General features: G+C 42.9%; 1 protein-coding gene and 1 long non-coding RNA gene across 12 annotated transcripts in view; one reads left to right on the top strand and one right to left on the bottom strand.

Moving 5' to 3' along the window:
• The window catches only part of LOC308187440, a 55,609-nt gene extending 52,939 nt beyond the window's left edge, over positions 1 to 2,670 (top strand). Inside the window, exon 2 of the long non-coding RNA XR_013944694.1 lies at positions 831 to 2,670. This is a non-coding gene — a long non-coding RNA (uncharacterized lncRNA). The remainder of the gene's footprint in view (positions 1 to 830) is intronic.
• LHFPL3 (LHFPL tetraspan subfamily member 3) overlaps positions 1 to 13,329 on the bottom strand; it is a 258,805-nt gene that overhangs the window by 180,756 nt on the left and 64,720 nt on the right. The window lies entirely within an intron of this gene.

Below are 13,329 nucleotides of genomic sequence, written 5' to 3'. Positions count from 1 at the left end.
GTGAGCCTATGGTGCAACTCCTTGCACAAGAACTGCTGTAACTGCTGGAGCTCCCTCTCCAAAGCTACCGGAGCCATGCTGCAGTGTAGGCTACCTTCCCTTTAAAACAAATACACCTGTCACTGTCTCTATCTTGCAGGGAGAATAAATGTTTTCAGCAGGAAATTTCATGTATTTGGTTTCAGACCTCAGGGCAGTATTTTTTTCCTAAACATCTGAACTTCAGATGTTTTAGCTATTTTTTGCTGGGAGAAAGGAACAAGGGGAAAGACATTTGTTTAATGCTGGAAAAAAATATTTTCACAACCTTTTGAAAGGGAACAGCTGTAAAGCTTGGGGTAGGAAATCAAATTCTTCTAGAGAACAAAGTACATTCTTCAATTCAGTTAAAAATACCAATTAATCCTCTTTCCTTTTTTGTACAAGAGCCAGCCTCTTTAAATGTTTTGTAAGTGAAATCAGTAAATTGACAATACATTTTTCACCCAGACATGTTTTGCTAATTGTGATGGTGAATGATTCAGCTGCATTTATTCATAAGTCTTTAAAGATTATTTTTTTTCTAGTAATCAATTTATTCATCATCTATCACTATCTTAAATATTTTAGTTGCATTGTTCACCCTTTACATTAGAAGTTCTCTAAAGGATGTTTAATTTTTCTCTTAAAAAAAAAAGTTCATTTTAGCACTTTCATGGTAATTGTTTTATGAAGTGAATCAACATTCATGGTGTTGTTACCAGGATTATTACTATTATGGAATTTGCAGCAGCTGTTGCAATATCCTCCCACTTTTCTGCTGGATAACAGACTTATTTCATTGTTTTCAGGCCCATGAGCAAAACCTGGGGAAATACCAACATTTTCACAGAAAACTTGTAGCAGGGATCCAAGCAGGGAGGAAACACAGCATGCAAAACCCTGAAATGTTCACTGGGGAATTGTCGTTGCTCTTGCTTAATCATGTGAAAGTGCTACAGAGTGTGGCCATGCATGTTTCTGCTCTGCTGCTAGGTGCCTGGTGCTTTGCTTGTTGTTTTCCTTTGTTGTAAAAGTGTTTCTGTCTGTATACTTTTGGAATAAAAAGAGAAGCAGCCTTTCCAAATGATTAAAAAAAACCCTAACACTAAAGGGAAGTCTGCAGAATGTCATACTGGGAGGAGGTTCCTAAATAGATAAATAAGTAAATTAAACTTCATTGCTGAACCAGCTACAGGGTACTAAGCTGCCTCATTTTCTTCTTCTTATCAGTTCTCACCATTATTATTTTTCATTAATATTGGACTCATGGAGTCTCATTACTCCATAAAATTCAGCTTCTTCCATTTTAAAGTTTATTTACCTCTGAGAGGAAGGAAAAGTAAATATCAGTTCAAAAGGAAAGAGTAATCTATTTACTTTTTAAAGTTTTTACAAGTTTGCTGTTATAAATCTAATCTCATTACTCTAAACAATGTAATAATTCTAAATTCACCCATACTTCCTCAGGGTTGGGCTTAGCAGTCCCATGAATAAAGGAATTTATTGGAAAATAAATTATTTATTGGTGTATGATTCATCAAGGCATTAATTTTTTGAATGCTCATAAAAATAAATCCCTAGAACCATTCAATACTGGAGTGTTTTTATAGTAAGTGGTTTTGTTCAACAATAAATGTAGTTATCTACCTAAGTGCCATCAAGGGAAAGATAGATGATAGCTCACGTTACTGTCATAACTTCGGTTTGGTCCCTAAAATTCACCCAAGTGTGTTGTGTAGCTGGAAATAGAAACCACTGCAGTAGTAGGGCCCATGCTGTTTCTTCTGGGACATGACTGTGCAGGGAAAATAGGATTGTATATAAGGAGAAAGAAGGGGATTGGGGGGTGGGAGCAGCAATGGTACTTTTTTCCCCCCCTTTTTTTTCTTTTTCAAAAAGCATTTTGCAGTAATGTAACATCTTGGGTTGAATTCAGAGCTCTCAAGGACCTAAAAAGGTTTTGGTTGTGCACAGAGCATCATATCTGATCTGTCATGGATGAGGCCAACTTGCTCTGGCTGGAGACGTCATCATAGCAGAACCAATTCCTGGATTTTTTTTTTTCAGTACTATTTCATACTCGTATTTCCTCCAAAGCTGTTTGCTTCTTTAAATAACCTGAAACAAATTCCAGCTCTAACTCTGACTTCAGCCTTCTCCTCCATGGGGCCTCTAGGCTGAGGCTGATTTCCTGGGGTGCTGAGCCCCATCACCTTTGGGTAACTGCCAGAAGTGCCCCTTCTCCTTCTGCAGGTGAACAGTCAAAGCTGGCTGCTGAGGATGAGGGGCTGAGCTGCACACTGTGTTACTGCTGTATTTGGTGCATGTTGCACATTAATTGTAATACAGAACCACCATGTTGGCAACATATCAGTGAATTTCCCTACCACAGGCCCCTGAGATAACCTGACAACATCCACAAAGATGATGAAATGCCCAGTTTGGGTAAAAAAAAAGATGCATGCTAGATTATTTCATAATTATTAAATATCATAAGGAAATCATGCTTAGATTTGTTTGATCTTCTCTCTCTACACTGGCTTCTAACAGACATACCAGAACAGCACCTAATACACATTTATTCCACTGTATGCTAACTGCCTGTGACTTTGTCTTTTAATCACTGTGAAATAAGTTTTTTGTTTTTTTTTTTTTTTGAAAAAACTTTTCTTATTGCTTAGGGAACCAGATGCTCCACTTCCAGCAAACACAAGCCCAGTAATACGCATTTTGGGGGTGAAATTACATCTTCCATGTTCTGCAGTTACTATGGTTACCATTCTACAGCATCCCTGCATGCACCGCTAAAAGAAACAGTGCAAAAATAAATGTGCATGTTAAAACAAAAGAAGAATGCTGACCTACTAAAAAGAACCAGAGATTTATTTTCCACAATGATAAAGGATGAGGAACTTACCTGTGGTCTTGTTTATAAACTCATTTGCTTAGGCTTTAATTGTTGGAGTGGGTTTTTGCTCCATCTGAATTAGGAAGATGGATGAAACACGGCCCATCCCCATGCTCCAGAAATTACCTACCATCAGAGGAGGCCTGGGAATGGGAGGACAGCTGTTGTCACATCGTCAGTAGGCAAGTAACTCGCCACAACAGTATTCAGGTTTTTACTGCCAAGCTGGGCAGCCTGCCTTCCTCACAAGGGCTGGTGGGATGTCAGGGGTTACAGTGAGACCTGGAAGCTCCCGTCCTGTGAGGGACCAGGTCCACTGAACTAAAGGACTGGGTGGCTACAATCAATTTTGGTTGAAGTTACATGCCTCAGCCCATGGATGCAATACTCAAGGTCAGGCCAAACCCTGCGAGGAACCTGAATCTGGAGTTGTCCTGCATAGTAAGTGCTCTTCAGGCAGATTTGCACAGCTTGGTGCGTTTTTTTGACCAGAACCATCAGCCAGATGCTCACATACCAGCGCTGGGAGGGAATGGGTGCAAGCAGCTTCTCTGGATGCACCCAACCACCCTACCAGGAGTACCTGAATGGCACAGAGGTGTCCAGACACCTCCTTCACAAACGTGTCTGAAGTTGGTGGGGACAGGGACATCCCTGACCTTTTCTGCATGCTGAAATATCACAGGGATGACATGACAACACTAGTCCTGGCTACAGAGGGTTTGGAAGATCCACCTGCATGGGTGATGGCGATCAAATCCTTGGCTTTTCCCTCCTGAGTAGGCAGGAGGCTGCTCTGCCCTGTGGGATACTCTGATAGTTGGCAGGACATAACTGGAGAGTAATTGGAGCAGAGAGGGAGAGCAAAATGAAACCCATCTCTCTGATTAAAACGCTTGTCTAGGAGAAGGAGACCCGAATTCTCACCTGTCCACCAGGGCTAAGGCTCTATATGACTGTAATCACACTGGAGGAGGTGGGAAGCTTTCCTGGGAAGTGAGAAATGTGAGTTTGATCGCCTCACAGGTCGGCTGGATCTCTAGGCAAACTGGATACCTGCAATACTCACACCTACAAACCCTTTCTTAGACGAATGTGTACATAATACTTTTAAGCAAGGACACCACTAACTGAAAGCCCCGGTGGCTGGGATTTGAAGAAAGAACCTAGAATCAAATACTTTTGTTTCAACAATTCAGCAACTAAAAAAAAATAGGGGGGGAAACAAACAAATAAGCAGAGTTAAGGCTTACAAAATTGTTACTGTTAAAAAGTCACCCATGTTGAACTTTGACCAGCCATATACCCTAGGGAATATATTGAGGTAATGGTTACTCTTGCCTTCCCTGTATCAGCATCATTGTGCCATGATTTTTAGTGTTATCACCAGAAAAAAAATGTAAACTGAATATTACAGCCTTACAATATTGAAAAACATACCTAATTATTTTCTTCTATGTTTATTTGCAGCTGCAAAGACAAGAAGGTCACTGCATTTCAGGGTCACCTTCTTTTTGTATCTTATCTACGAAGGCTGATGGAAAGCACAGCAACAACTGAATGGTAAGCTCTTCCTCCGGTATGTACCTTTGAAATCAGGTACAATTTCAAGAACAAACGACAACAAGAAAAGTTCTGGATGTGTCAGATTCATTGTCCCTGTTCTTCATTAAGAAATGATTGGCATAGGGTGGTGTGAAATGTGAGGGAATAAAATAGAACAAAAGTGTGAAATGCATCCTATATTTCCCTGAGCTTCCTTTGCTGTGTCCTTAGGGCATTTCAAGTCCTACCTTGGAAAAAGACTTTGCATAATAATCACTGCTATGATTAGGTAGGTGTTTCACATTATATAATGTGTACAATTCACCTGATAAGCATTGCAAGAAGAATTACTTGCAATTAAAGATTCAAAACGCTTCAGATTCTAGGACTTCTCCCTCCCAGCTAACAATGCAGCCCCGTTAGTTTTCTCAGAAGACCCACACTAAAACTCACTTAAAAGTAAGAACATTCTTCTAAATTTCTTCCAGATACTTACAAATTCATAACCACAATGATACCAGCAGCCCCAGGGCTATAAACACCTCACCAATGGTCAATTGCTCATCATCAAAGAACTGTAGCCCTGAGAGGGGGGTAAAACCACTATTAGGAGTAACAAGAAGCATAAGGACAAAGTATCCAACATACGTAAGAGACAGGGTAAATTTGGGTGTAACATGAACTTGCAAGCCAGTGCAGAAACAAGAAGTTGCAGTACACATTAGCAAACAAAAAAATGATCACAAGCACACCCCAGAGGGAGGAGGAAGAAGGAATCATCAACACTGTGGGATTCAGGATGCTGATAATGCTCTGTACCCCAAGACTGAAGCCATCAACCACAGGACCCAGCAGAACGATGGAAAGATGGGCATAACAACAGAGAAATGGATGGGTGTTGGAAAGTTCTGTGTTCATATAATTTTAATGGTTTGAACCTGTTATTGTAACTAGAGTCATATTTTTTTCATCAGGCCTTCTGACCTGCAGTAGACCAAATGTTTTGTTTTACATCTAATGTACTTGCCTTTTGCACCCAGCAAGATTTAGAGTGTACCAAACCGGCAGGACTTCAGGCAATGCGTTCTGTAGCTTGCATGCAGCAAACTGGTAATAGTCATCCTGAGGCACAGTGAAACATGCACCTCGAACCCCAGAGCTATGGTCTCCTGGGGAAAGGCAGGCATTACTTTTCATGAATTCAGGCTCCCAAGCTGCAGATGGACATGGACAAATGTAGAATCAGGGTACTAAGAAAACAAACACCTGAAATAAAAACAGCTAAGAATATGGGGCTTCTTTTTATATATGGGAAGCAGGGTAAAGCAATGAGATATAATTTAGGGTCCCCCTCTTCTCCCTCTTGCTGATTTATATTTGGGTGAATTGTATTTACAATTATTTATGTTCCATATATACTTCTTCATGAAAAATAAGTATGTCCTTTGAGTACTAAATCAACTTCAAATACTATGGCAGACTTAATCATAAAGTATAGCTTTGCAAAACCTCCGCCATGTATGGAACTTGAATGATTTTCTTCCTTTTTAGCAGCATTTATTCTACTAATTTAAAAGCTATTAAGCAAGATAAAGTATTCATGGGCAGTAAACTGTAATTCTTAAGTCATTAGGGAATAGTTAGTGCTCAATACAAATGCTAATGCAGTTTAAACTTGATATAACCTTCCTAGACTTGAAGTCATCGGCAAATAAAATGTTAATAAAAACTTCCGGACTGTATCTAGATTACTTTTTTGCATTAGTAAGCTAGCTATTACAGAAGAAAAAATAACCAAAATCTATCTTCTTAAAGAACAGTTTCCAGTATAGGAAATACCAGTAAGGGAAAAATGATGAGAAATCATTATTCATATGAATAATGAATCACAGAATCATAGAGTGGTTTGGGTTGGAAGGGACATTCAAGATCACCCAGTTCCAAACCCCTGCCATGGGCAGGGACACCTCCCACCAGACCAGGCTGCCCAAAGCCCCATCCAGCCTGGCCTTGAACACCTCCAGGGATGGGGCATCTACAGCTTCTCTGGGCAGCCTGTGCCAGGGCCTCACCACTCTCAGAGTAAAGAATTTCCTCCTTATATCTAATCCGACCCTACCTTTTTTAGTTTAAATCCATTACTCCTTGTCCTATCACTACACTCCTGACAAAGAGTCCCTCCCCAGCTTTTCTGTAGGCCCCCTTTAGGTACTGGAAGGCCGCTGTAAGCCTCCTCGAAGCCTTCTCTTCTTCGGGTTGAACAACCCCAACTCCCTCAGTCCCTCTGATCATCCTTGTGTCCCTCCTCTGGACTCATTCTAATACATCCATGTCCTTCTTGTGCTGGGGGCCCCAGAGCTGAACGTAGAGCTCCAGGTGGTGTCTCACAAGAGCAGAGCAGAGGGAACAATCCCCTCCCTCGTCCTGCTACCCACGCTTCTGTTGATGCAGCCCAGGACACGGTTGGCTTTCTGGGCTGCAAGCGCACATTGCCGGCTCATGGTGAGCTTCTCATCCACCAACACCCCCAGGGCCTTCTCCTCAGGGCTGCTCTCAATCCATTCTCCACCCAGCCTGTGTTTGTGCTTGGGATTGCCCCGACCCAGCTGCAGGACCTTGCACTTGGCCTTGTTGAACCTCATGAGGTTCGCACAGGCCCACCTCTCAGGCCTGCCCAGGTCCCTCTGGATGGCATCCCTTCCCTCCTGCATGTTGGCCGCACCACACAGCTTAGTGTCATCAGCAGACTTGGTGAGGGTGCACTCAATCCATGTTACTGGCAAAGATGTTAAATAGTGCCGGTCCCAATACTGACCCCTGAGGAACACCACTCGTTACTGATCACCACCTGGACATTGAGCTGTTTCCCACAACACTTTGAATGCAACCATCCAGACAAGTCCTTGCCCACTGAGTGGTCCATCTGTGAAATCCATCTCTCTCCAATTTAAAGACAAGGATATCATGTGGGACAGTGCCAAATGCTTTGCACAAGTCCAGGTAAATGACATCAGTTGCTCTTCCCCTATCCACCAATGCTGTAACCCTGTCGTAGAAGGCCACCAGATTTGTCAGGCATGATCTGCCCTTAGTGAAGCCATGTTGGCTGTCACCAATCACCTCCATATTTCCTGTGTGCCTTATCATAGTTTCAGGAGGATCTGCTCCATGATCTTGCAGGGCACAGAGGTGAGACTGACTGGGCTGTAATTCCCCAGGTGTTCCTTTTTTCCCTTTTTAAAAATGGGGGTTATGTTTCCCCTCTTCCAGCCAGCAGGAACTTCACTGGACTGTCACAGCTTCTCAAATATGATGGACAGTAGCTCAGCAACTACATCTGTTAGTTCCTTCAGGACCCGCAGATGTATTTCATCAGGTCGCACGGACTTGTGGACCTCCAGGTTCCTTAGGTGGTCTTGAAAGTGATCTTCTCCTAAACTGGGTGGTTCATCATTCTCCCAGTCCCTGCCTTTGCCTTCTGGGGCCTGGACTATGTGGCTGAAGCCCTTGTGGGTAAAGACTAAGGCAAAGTAGATATTGAGTACCTCAGCCTTCTCCATATCCCGGGTGACCAAGTCTCCCTTTTCCTTCTGAAGAGGGCTCACAATTTTCCTAGTCTTCCTTTTATAACATAAAAAAAAAGAAAAAAAAAGAAAAAAAAAGACACTGCATTTCTGAGAAAAAAAATCAGTAGAAAAATGATATTAAATACTGTATATATGTTGAGAAATCCACAATTATGAAATCAAAGCAAATTTGGCTGTAAGTAATATATCAATGAGTGACACCTTCCCTTCAGATTTATAACTACTTGTAACAATTGGTAGCAAATCCAATCTCAAGCAAAAGCATTACATTGCATAAGCAACTTCCATGTTTAATATTTATTGCCCTTGTTTTGTTTTATTTTTCAAGGTAGAGTGACAAAAAGTACTTGCATGGAGAACAAAAACCACAGTACCAAATACAATACACAGTTTGGCAAGCAAACTTATTTTGAGCTGAGTGGAAAGACTCTCTGCAGCTTTACCAGAGGCTGCAGTGGAGCACTGCCAATAGCCTGAGGTGAGGGAAACCCATCTAGTTCTACGTCTGCTCATATTATTACAAAAGCAGGCTGAAATGTGCAATGTTTTATGACATAAAATGTTCATGAATCTACAAGCCGGCAAAACCATAAACACTTCCTAAAGCACTTTACAGCCAGATGTGCTGTGGTGTTGTAGTCCCAGCCCACCTCCCACCTCCTCCACAGGGCAGCTGTCCCAGGAATAGGGCTGGGTTTGGTGGGACCTGCCAGCGAGCTGTTGGCTGGGGACACTCTTACCAAGCTGGCCCAGGAATGAGAGCCTCAGGAACTGCAACTTCAGCTTGGTAGATAGAGCATGGTGAGTGGGAGGTGACAGAGACCAACATAGACCCAAGAAAGATATGCTCCAAGAACCTATATATATAGATACATTTATACGTATATATATATATATTATTCCAATAGGAAGCAGCTTCCCTGTCTGGAGGGCCTTGTGCTCATTTTGGTGCCATCAGCTGCAAAGACACCTTCTGGTGGTAGTGGGGCCACTCCTCCCAGTGGAGTCCAGGCCTGCTGATGGAGGCACCATGTATGAATCAGCCCAGAGCTGAGCAGCGAGCTTTCATCTCCAGATGGTGCTGGCACCGCTTCCTCCACTGCCAACTGATGAGGGAGGGGCTGTTGTCCACTTCTGGAAGTTCAGAGATGGGTCCAGTTATGGCAATGGTGATATTGGACGCTGTCAGTTATGGCAATACCGACACTGGTCACGGTTTCTAGGTACAACATTAGGTGGCGCTTTTTGTTACTTCTGAATGGAAAAATTTGGGCATTTTGAACCAAAAGCATCCCAAACTGTCACACAGCAGGAAGGCACACGAGGCTCAGCCCACCCCTAATCTCCTCGCTGGCAGCAGCAGTCTCCATGTGGATGGACAGGGGCTGTGGAGGGCATCTCCAAATTACTCCAGGCTGCCCTCGCCTGCTCCCTGACAGACCTCAGACACAAGTGCTTCACTCGCTGTGGCTCCAGTCTATAGAAACATGTCTGTGCTGTGAGGTTTAATTACATAACTGTAGAAATATTTTTGCCTTGTCGATTGAAAATCACTATCGCCTTTAGTGTGTTCTGTAAGTGAAAAAGCCTGACCTATAGGAGCTGTGGCCCCAGTGTATCAATACTGATTTATATTCACACAGTCTGCCTATTCCTTGTCATATTATGAGCCTAATCCCAGGATATTTTGTTTGCTTTGGTGAACAGATACAGACTTACATTTCTGATATTTTTTTATGATAAATCAAACAGGTGTAATTCTTCCTGCAGGCCCAGCAAAAATCCTCTCAGATACTTTCAGTGAGTAATCTGTATCCACAAAAACAAGCAAGCAAACAAACTAACAAACAAACAAACAAAAAAAACCCACAAAACCCCTCAACTAGCCACGTCACAGAGTCAGAATAAAAGTCCCAAAGAATAGACATGGGGCAGTAAAGCGAAGTGGGTCATGAGGGACTTTCTTTGGGAGTCTGGTGCTACATCACAGAGGAGCAGGTCGAGCCACTGGCTCTGCAACACCTGGGTGATTGCACCTGAGGAGAAATGGTCAGCTCAGTGCAAGGACGGAAGTATGGGGAACAACATCAGAGGATCAATAAAATCTCCTTCCACCTCCCACACAGTGAATCACCTGCAGTGCTACACAAAACCACCGAGATCAATTTCTCAGGTTTAGTATTGGCTGCTGAAAACCGGGAGACACGCTGAGTTTCTGCTCATCAAATCAGGTAATGTAATTAATAGAGCAATAGGAATAAGAATAAAATCTGAAAAAATCAAATTGTATACTATCTACACAGAATTTTAAATGGGCATTTGTTATTGCTAAATTATTCTTGCAGTAGCACTCCTAGGGCTCCAGCCTGCCAAGGACTGTGCCAGCAGCACTGGGTGGGGAGTGACAGAAGAGACAAAAGGTTGTCTTCCTTCTCAATTAGCTCAATTAGACAGCCATGCTAAATCCTTAGAGCAAAACCATTCTGCCAGTCAGGACTCTACTTGCTAAGTAAGTATTAGGAATCAATTATGAACATGATTTCTTATATATTTTTTAAATTCTGAAGATGATGACAGAGATGACAGTTTTTATTGTCATAAAGGGAAACTTCACACACCGAACAGCAGCACTAACAGTCGGGAAGAAGTCAGGATGCCCCCATGAGGAAGTATTTTCCCCTAAAACACTCCATTTAATTGTGCCCACAACTGTGAAAAACAGATTAGTGTGCTTTCATTTTGCAGCATTTATTAGTATAATTCTGAGCCATTTGTCTGAAAACAGTACTCCATTTCACTGCTTCTTGTTCAACAAATATATTTGATTAGCGAGAACTATGTTGCTCTTGTGAAACTTAAAACTGTATTTGGAATTAGGACCTTTTTTATTAGTATGCATTAAAATCTGTTATTGATCTCCTAGAGGTGCTAATATAAGTGTCTCTTGTAATGCAAAAACAAATTAGATTCTGATCAGGTTCAAAGTGTTCAATCAAGGACTACCTAGCAGCATTTTTAAATGAAATACAGTTTGTGTTTGGCATTTCAGATCAGCTATTTGATTGAAAATCAGGAAGAATTCCCAGCAATGTAGCATCTCTCTTCCTTCACTGGGCATCTAATATGCATCTAGCATTCAGAGGCTGCGTAACGTTGACATATTGTTTTGTTCGGTCCAGAGCACTTCGATACTTAATGTATGCTATGTTGGCTAACTTCAAAGGGAGCACTGCAGTACATTAGCTTAAAAAAACATTTGCTAAACATTTTAAACCTAACTTCTTTATGGCTAAAGACTGTCATGTTCATTAACAGAATGCAAATGTGCAATGTATCACTTGTGGTATTGATCCTTTTATGATAATATTAGCCTTCGTACAGAAGTGACAAAATAGGTGTAGCTGTAACACAGTGAGAGGGGGGCACCTTTTGAGACCTTAAAAAACCTCAGGGACTCACTGTGAAAGACGCTGTACATGGGGCTCTAAGAGATGGGCTCTGTTCTGAAAGGTTTATAATTTGTACTTTAAAAGCAAGATGTAAGGCAGATGCAGTATTTCTATCATATCCACAATGCCATTACAAAACAGGGATGTTTTCATCGCACCTAACTCACAGAATCACAGAATGGTTGGGGTTGGAAGGCACCTCTGGGGATCATCTGGTCCAACCCCCCAGCCAAGCAGGGTCATCTAGCACACACTCCATGCCTAAGTAAATCATACTAGGCCTAAAACAGTCAACGGAGAGAAAGACATTTTGAGGATGCAGTTTATCTGATCTCTGCTTTAGCAAAAAGCTGTCCTCTTTACCAGAAAACACAGAGCCAGCTACTTTTGCCAACCCCAGCACAACCTCCTGTCTTCCCAGATGAGATGAGGGGCTTGCCATCCTCCGCCCACACAGGCTCCACTCAGGAGCATCTCAGACATGGTCACCTGTCTCCTCTGTGCTAGAGGAAATCAGGGGGCTTACTCTGGGCTGGAAGCCAGAGCCCAGAGAGTGGGGCTGTTGAACAGCGGGATATTGTGAAACCGCATGGAGACAGCAGAGACCAGAACCCACCCCTTTGGGACGTTCTGCATTTAAACCAGTGAGATTTTAAACAGTTCGGTTTTGCAATAGATCTGCTTAACAGCATAGCACAAAGCCTCCAGGCTCAACACTGCAACTCTGACGTGCGGCTATGGCACGCAGCGATTACTGCAGCCAAATGATGCTCTCAGTGGTTTCGTCTGTTTATTCAGATTTAGACTAACTCAACCAAAAAAAAATGCCTATGTTCTATTACAGCTAAAACAAAATTAGACAGAACTGGCACAACATACCGCCTCAAAATACTAGCAATTAACCTCCTGGTCAAGCAAGAACTCCAGCCCCTGTGCACACCAGGTCCTCTCCTACAAAGCCAGCTGATACCTATGGGGCCGTCTCCTGCATGGCAGCATGCAGCCTCTGAGTCAGCAAGGAGGCTCAGGCTACTGTTTTTGATTCGGCTGGATACCTTGTGGTGCCAGCCTTTGCTCAGATTTTTCTGTCCTTTTACAGTAAGTGGCAATGAAAGGTGGGGGTTTGTGACCCATAGACTGAACTCTGACCCATAGACCCAGACCAAGCCCACGTGAAGACAAGACCAGGCATGGGGAACTACGACTTGGAAGCTGAACGAGAAGGAAAGGGTGTCTCATGTGCTGGCTGCTGAAGTGGCCACATCAACACATCCCAACTGAGGAAGTAGGAAGGAGGGATATGTAAGAAAATACAGCTTCACAACCAGTGAGTAACATTTTTTCTCTGTCACCCTCTAATTTAACAGGTGCAGAAGTCAAAAAAGTGATCGCTGTAACTGCCCCATCACAACCAACAACCTCTTTGTACCCCCTTTCAGCAACACCTTTTTGAAGGTTCCAGGATGATGGGAAAACTAAAGGGCAATGATTGCTGCAAGTCCCACCGAAAGGTCTAAGCAGTAAAAGCTTTTCCTTATGGGTGAAATCCTCTGCCTGCACCACACCGATAGGTGCGCAGGCTCTGGTGGGGCCACACGTTGCATTCAGTGCAGCTAGACAGAAACAGCCCCCTTCTCCAAGGCCACATCACCCTGCCCATTTGCGGGGCAGATGCCTCCCACAGCTGCAAAACCCCTCATTTCCCACTGGCTGGGAAGTTCATTAAATTCAACATTTTCCTTCAGGCTCCCCCATGGTGGGCAATTTAGTGTCCATGCTCAAGAGCATTATGAAACTTGAGCAGGTGAGACAGGAAGGG

The sequence above is a fragment of the Anser brachyrhynchus genome, assembly GCF_964034855.1.
Source record: "Anser brachyrhynchus genome assembly, chromosome: 1".
Lineage (NCBI taxonomy): Eukaryota > Metazoa > Chordata > Aves > Anseriformes > Anatidae > Anser > Anser brachyrhynchus.
The sequence above is the reverse complement of the archived record's forward strand: the minus strand, read 5'-3'. Positions and strand labels throughout refer to the sequence as shown.